Below are 7742 nucleotides of genomic sequence, written 5' to 3' on the forward strand. Positions count from 1 at the left end.
TAGTTATCTTGTAAGGCAGCAAACTGTGCAGTTGTAGGTACGAATTGCGCACAAAAGACATACACAGGAAAAACACGAGGGAGACTAGAAAGAGCGCAACTCTCTAGTTGCGCTCTTTCTAGAGCGCCCGAGCGCTCTTTCTAGTCTCCCTCGTGTTTTAGAGCGCAGCTCTTTGGCGTCCGTTCCTGGGTTTCGCGTCGTCGTCGGCGTTGTCGTCGGCCTCGTAACCAGCTCCGCCCCCCTTTCATCCCCCCAGCGCTAGCAGCGACCGACTGATACCGCTGGATGCCGCTGACGCCGCTAGAGAGTCAAGATAACGTGACTACATAGAACACCGTCGCCGCCATGCAGAAAGAGGAGGAAAGGTCCCCCCCCCCCCCCACTGTTCTTGTGTGGCGGATAGGGTGCTCTTCAGTTGCCGACGCGCCGGTTATTTCACGTAGGCCCCGGCACGTCGACGAATACGTGACCACCTTCCCACGGCTAGACCTGGTTCTTAGCGCTGCGGAAGCGAGGGTATCATATTGTTTGTGTCGGCATCGGCGGCGTTGTCCCTGAAACCAACTCCGCAGCTGGGGTTGACTCACTATCGGCGTCAGCGGCATCAGTCAGTCGCTGCTATCTCTTCCCTCCTCCCTTTATCGTGTTGTCCGCTTGCTGCGCGCGCTTCTGCCCCCATCGTTTGCCGCTGGGTGTACACGCCGCCCCCCTCCCCCCTCTTCCTGCGAAAAATAAAAAAAAAATTCTGTGATAGCGCATACATGTGTTGCTCGATTTCTTTGCCTCGATCTATCGAAAAGGTGAAACAGCTTATTTGCTGCGCTCAAATTTCGCATTAGGAAGTAACGTAATCGTCGGTAATTTTTTCCTGTGTTTTTCCTGTGTATGTCTTTTGTGCGCAATTCGTACCTACAACAGTACGCACCAACTCGCCCAACAAGAAGTTCTTCTTAAGAAACTGTGCAGCTTCCACAATTTCGCGAGTTAGCTTATCTCTACTCTTAGCAAAGACTGAGCATTTGTCCAAAAAAGGCACGCACTTGCAATCTTTGCAGTGCAAAGCTAGATTGCTGCCGGTATAAGTCTTCATGTTATTATTGTGCTCTCGAAACCTATCGTTCAGGCACCTACCGGGTTGCCCAATATACTGCTTGCCACAGCAGAGCGGAATGTTGTACACAATGCCCTCAGTACATTTAACAAATGCCGCCGCGGTGGCTCAGCGGTTATAGTGCTCGGCTGCTGACCCAAAAGACGCGGGCCCGATCCCGGCCGCGGCGGCTAGAATTTCTTTGGAGGAGAAATTCTAGAGGCCCGTGTACTGTACGATGTCAGTGCACGTTAAAGAACCCCAGGTGGTGGAAATTTCCGCAGCCCTCCACTACGGCGTCTCTCATAGCCTTAGTCGCTTTGGGACGTTAAACCCCATAAAACCAAACCAAACGTAAGGAATGACAGTCACCTTGCCTCTCGTTTCTTCTGTAGTGTTAGGTTCTTTCCGGAGCTTCTTTTTCAGGAGGTTTTCGGCGACTGAACCCACGAAATCTTTAGGGTACCCTGCTTCGATGAACCTCGAGAGTTGTTCATGAAAGCTAGATGTGGATTGATGGGGGCATGACTTTTCAAAGGCGTTTTCCATGCAGAGGTTAATAATGCCTCGTTTCACGAGTTTGGAATGAGCTGATGTGTAAGGTAGAAGCGGTTTGTTGGCGCGTGGTGAATAGCACCAGCAAACGTGGTTGTCCATGAATTTAAGCCGAATATTGAGAAACCTTATCTCTGAGTCAGTAGGCATTTCGCTAGTCAATAGTAGCGGGTGAAAACACCCTTGTACAATGGTCAAAATGTCTGAAGTAACGGCCTCGAGGTTCGAAGGTGTGCAGTTAACAAGGAAGAGAAAATCATCAACAAATCTGAAGATTGTCTCGCTCACAATCTCAAGAAAATAGGGAAAAAGGCAAACGTTCGCGTGGTGTTTTCAGCTCCAGAAAAGCTCAGTGTGTTATGCAAAAGGTGCGTGCCCTCCGCACATAGCTCCCAAAAGCAGCAGTGTACCATCCGCCAAAGGAAAAGATTTGTTAAATGTACTGAGGGCATTGTGTACAACATTCCGCTCTCCTGTGGCAAGCAGTATATTGGGCAATCCGGTAGGTGCCTGAACGATAGGCTTCGAGAGCACAATAATAACATGAAGACTTATACCGGCAGCAATCTAGCTTTGCACTGCAAAGACTGCAAGTGGGTGCCTTTTATGCGTAGCATATCGCAATCTCTTAGTTCAGCCCTTGGGCGCGGCCGGGCAGCCACCAAACCACGTACGTGACGTCACGTGGTTTGGTGACGTCACGTCACCACGTGACGTGACGTAACCAATCCACGTAAAAGAAACAAAAAAGAAAAAAGGAAGGAAAAAAACTAAAGAAAGGAAAAAAAAACAAAAAAAACCAGAAAAAAAGTACGGCTGAGCATGGTGGCGGTGGCAACCGCCCCGTTTCAAAGGGGGCGCTCCTATCCATCCATCCATCCATCCATACGTAACGAAGGAAAAGCTGCTGAGAAAATCGAGTGCCGCCAAGCAATACCTCGCGCAAAAAGACCGCGCAATATACAACGCATTCTTGGCTTAACCAAGCTAAGCCTGGGCATTTTTTTTTGGACAAATGCTCAGTCGTTGCTAAGAGTAGAGATAAGCTAACTCGCGAAATTGTGGAAGCTGCACAGATTGCTGCCTTACAAGATAACTGCATTAGTACGCCGTCCATTTCGTTGTCTAAACGAGAGCTGGCCTTCTTGGGTTCAAAACATCGGTGATCTCACATTTTTTATCGCATTTTTATCGCACCTTTTTTTCGATTTTTTTTCTCTTAGGTCAGCGCATGCGCCACTTTTGCTCAGGTTCCGTTCACTTGGTTGGGTTTGGTTTTCTTCGTCAGTCGGAAGTTAGCGCCTGTGGTGTTGTTGTGTGTTCTCTCCCCTTGTGCCCGTCGTCCTGGTTTTGCGCTACTTTTATGTTATGGAACTTGCTCAAACACGAGTCTGGGCACTTGAACGGGATGTAAAAGTACAGCTGGCTTGACAGCTTGTTCGGCGAATTGATGAACTCGACTATGAAGCAGTCGCGTGGAACTGGTCTTACGCTCTGCGCGATTATGGTAAGCGCCTTACCTGGAAATGGAAAATTATTGCCTTAATATTGCCGAGAGAGGCGGTGATTGCTCTTCAGCGACCGCAGAGCACGTTTGTTCGCCGCAGAGGTGTCTGTGTGTGTTTGCGCTGTTGAACCATCACTATAGTGTTCAGTTCGTTGTGTGCGCAAGTTCGCCGATTGAAGAGGTCATTTCAGCGACACCTTGGCCTGCTCGCATGTGACCGCGATGTCACCACCACGTGTCACAACACTGAATGCGTTTGTATGAAGATCAGTCCTGCACGATTAGGGATAACAGATTACCATGTCCCCCGTGTCGCAACAGTCGAGAGACCGCGTATATATATATATATATATATATATATATATATATATATATATATATATATGTGTGTGTGTGTGTGTGTGTGTGTGTGTATATATATATATATATATACATTGCTTCTTCTGCTTTTCTAATCATTTGGCTTTAAGCGATAAGATATTCAGTAATATTCTAAACCGAACAACAGCACAAAATAAATAAAGAAAAATTTTTTAAAAATCTCCTGTGCCCCTTGGTTTCTGTGGCTGTTGGCTTCTCTTCTTATATATATATATATATATATATATATATATATATATATATATTGTAATGTGAAACCTCGCACAGTTAGCGTGGACGGGCACAGTCCTTGTCCCAGCGGTGCCGCTCAGCAGGCCAGCGTTCGCAAGCGCAAAACCCGAACTTCGTCGGCTTCGCCTATCTTCTTCCTCGCCTTCGTCGGCGCTACCTGCTGGGGCATCGAACTCCAACTCTCTTTCTTACAATATATACCGTATTTTCCGGTGTATAAGACGCGGCTTTTTTTCGAAAATCTTGCTGGTGCGTCCTATACAAGGGTGCGTCTTATATGCGAATTTTTCATCTTTTTTGCGAGTTCATCGATTACTCCGGTTCATGCTCAAGCTTTTTTCACCTAAAATTTTCACTACCAATAACGCGGTTGTAACACGGTTAATACTTCAATACCAGGACCGCCGTGCGCGACATTCTAGGTGATCTTTATCATGAAACGGCGGGATGACGACTTCCGGGATCACAAACGCGCGGCTGTTTCGGAGGCCCCAAGCAAAAGTAATGAGAAGCGCCAAAAGATGGGGACAATCGCGCTTCTCGCCATTGTCAAGACAAGCCGGCGTTCTTTTTTAGTCACCCTTTGCAACTTTTTTTGCTCCGTGTACGTAGTGCATGTTTCAGCCGAGTTGCTTCCAGAAATGGGTGAACCTTTTGATAGCGCATCTGAAGATGAAGACTTCGAAGGTTTCAAGTAGAAATAAAATGTTGTTATGGACATATGGGGAGCTGTATCATTTTTTCTTTCTTTTTTGCTAAAACGTGGACGGGTATGGCGTGAGTGTTGCCTTTTTCGATCACTTAGCGTTGCTGAAGAATTGCTCACAGGTACGGTGCATTTCGCGATAGTCGCGCAAGCGTGTTTAATTAAGCCTCACTAGCCTAACTGGGTAAACTGGGGTGCGTCTTATACACGGGTGCGTCTTATATACGAACTTTTTCAGTGACAGCTTGCATATATGGCAGGTGCGTCTTATACAACGTTGCGTCTTATACACCGGAAAATACGGTATATAAGAAGGGGGTGAATATCGGATGGATCCGGTAGAACATAAACGTAATTCGGTTGATACACGGTAGGAAACCAATAACTTTATTCTAACGTTTCGGCCAGACCCTGGCTATTCTACCGTGTGTCAGCCGAATTACGTATATATATATATATATATAGGTATATATATACACAATCTCAAGGTTAAGTCACCTGTAAACATAAATACCCGCAAAAGCAGATCAGACAGACGTCGCCGTAGCTCAGCGGTAGAGCGCCGGACGCGTCATTCGGAGGTCGTGGGTTCGGATCCCACCGGCGACATGTGGTTGTTTTTTCTTCTGCTTTTCTAATCAATTGGATTTAAGCGATAACATATTCAGTAATATTCTAAATTGATCAACACCACAAAATAAATAAATTAATTAAAAAACTCCGGTGTCCATTGGTTTGTGTGGCTGCTGGCTTCTCTCACACACACACACACACACACACACATATATATATATATATATATATATATATATATATATATATGTATATATATAATGTGTTGTGTTTGTGTGTTGTGTTGGGTTTTATGGCACATAGGCAGCTAAGGCCATCATGCGCCAAGCTCATACATATATATATATATATATATATATATATATATATATATATATACATTGCTTCTGCTTTTCTAATCATTTGGCTTTAAGCGATAAGATATTCAGTAATATTCTAAACCGAACAACAGCACAAAATAAATAAAGAAAATGTTTTTAAAAATCTCCTGTGCCCCTTGGTTTCTGTGGCTGTTGGCTTCTCTTCTTATATATATATATATATATATATATATATATATATATATATATATATATATATATATATATATATATATATATATATATTGTAATGTGAAACCTCGCACAGTTAGCGTGGACGGGCACAGTCCTTGTCCCAGCGGTGCCGCTCAGCAGGCCAGCGTTCGCAAGCGCAAAACCCGAACTTCGTCGGCTTCGCCTATCTTCTTCCTCGCCTTCGTCGGCGCTACCTGCTGGGGCATCGAACTCCAACTCTCTTTCTTACAATATATATATAAGAAGGGGGTGAAGATCGGATGGATCCGGTAGAACATAAACGTAATTCGGTTGATACACGGTAGGAAACCAATAACTTTATTCTAACGTTTCGGCCAGACCCTGGCTATTCTACCGTGTGTCAGCCGAATTACGTATATATATATATAAATATAGGTATATATATACACAATCTCAAGGTTAAGTCACCTGTAAACATAAATACCCGCAAAAGCAGATCAGACAGACGTCGCCGTAGCTCAGCGGTAGAGCGCCGGACGCGTAATTCGGAGGTCGTGGGTTCGGATCCCACCGGCGACATGTGGTTGTTTTTTCTTCTGCTTTTCTAATCAAATGGATTTAAGCGATAACATATTCAGTAATATTCTAAATTGATCAACACCACAAAATAAATAAATAAATTAAAAAACTCCGGTGTCCATTGGTTCGTGTGGCTGCTGGCTTCTCTCACACACACACACACACACACACACACACACACACACACACACACACACACACACATATATATATATATATATATATATATATATATATATATATATATATATATATATATATATATATATATATATATATATATATATATATATATATATATATATACATACATATATTGTGTTGTGTTTGTGTGTTGTGTTGGGTTTTATGGCACATAGGCAGCTAAGGCCATCATGCGCCAAGCTCATATATATATATATATATATATATATATATATATATATATATATATATATATATATATATATACAAACAAGGGAAACCCAACACAAACCAACACAAACCCAACACAACACACAAACACAACACAATATATGTATATATATATATATATATATATATATATATATATACATATATTGTGTTGTGTTTGTGTGTTGTGTTGGGTTTTATGGCACATAGGCAGCTAAGGCCATCATGCGCCAAGCTCATATATATATATATATATATATATATATATATATATATATATATATATATATATATATATACAAACAAGGGAAGGGGAATGAGGGGCTCGTTATAAATATGAAAGAAGCCAACAGCCACAGAAACCAAGGGGCACAGGGGATTTTTTTTTTTAAATTAATTTATTTATTTTGTGGTGTTGATCAATTTAGAATATTACTGAACATGTCATCGCTTAAAGCTAATTCATTAGAAAAGCAGAAGAAAAAACAACCACTGCCGCCGGTGGGATCCGAACCCACGACCTCCGAATTACGCGTCCGGTGCTCTACCTCTGAGCTACGGCGACGGCTGTCAAATCTGCTGCTTTCGGGGGTATTTATGTTTACAAGTAACCTAACCTTGAGAGTGTTCATCAGCGCCACCCACGTTCATAAGCGGCGGACGTAGAACGTCCTGAGTAACCGCAGGTAGTGACGTAGAACGTCATCGAACGGAGAGGGTGGAAGCTGCGTGAGAACCCTCTAGGAAGCATAAGAGGGTTCTCACGCAGCTTCCACCCTCTCCGTTCGATGACGTTCTACGTCACTACCTGCGGTTACTCAGGACGTTCTACGTCCGCCGCTTATGAACGTGGGTGGCGCTGATGAACACTCTCAAGGTTAGGTTACTTGTAAACATAAATACCCCCGAAAGCAGCAGATTTGACAGCCGTCGCCGTAGCTCAGAGGTAGAGCACCGGACGCGTAATTCGGAGGTCGTGGGTTCGGATCCCACCGGCGGCAGTGGTTGTTTTTTCTTCTGCTTTTCTAATGAATTAGCTTTAAGCGATGACATGTTCAGTAATATTCTAAATTGATCAACACCACAAAATAAATAAATTAATTTAAAAAAAAAAAATCCCCTGTGCCCCTTGGTTTCTGTGGCTGTTGGCTTCTTTCATATATATATATATATATATACACACACTCTGAAAGAGTTCATTTACTTTATTTT

General features: G+C 43.5%; 1 non-coding gene across 1 annotated transcript; it reads left to right on the forward strand.

The window, feature by feature from the left end:
• The first annotated feature begins 6065 nt into the window (after positions 1 to 6065).
• On the forward strand, positions 6066 to 6137 carry TRNAT-CGU (transfer RNA threonine (anticodon CGU)). Its single transcript has one exon. It is a non-coding gene; the product is annotated as a tRNA-Thr (tRNA).
• Positions 6138 to 7742: the final 1605 nt, after the last annotated feature.

This window comes from Amblyomma mixtum, chromosome 10 (genome assembly GCF_055824585.1).
Source record: "Amblyomma mixtum isolate Tamu chromosome 10, ASM5582458v1, whole genome shotgun sequence".
NCBI classification, from domain to species: domain Eukaryota; kingdom Metazoa; phylum Arthropoda; class Arachnida; order Ixodida; family Ixodidae; genus Amblyomma; species Amblyomma mixtum.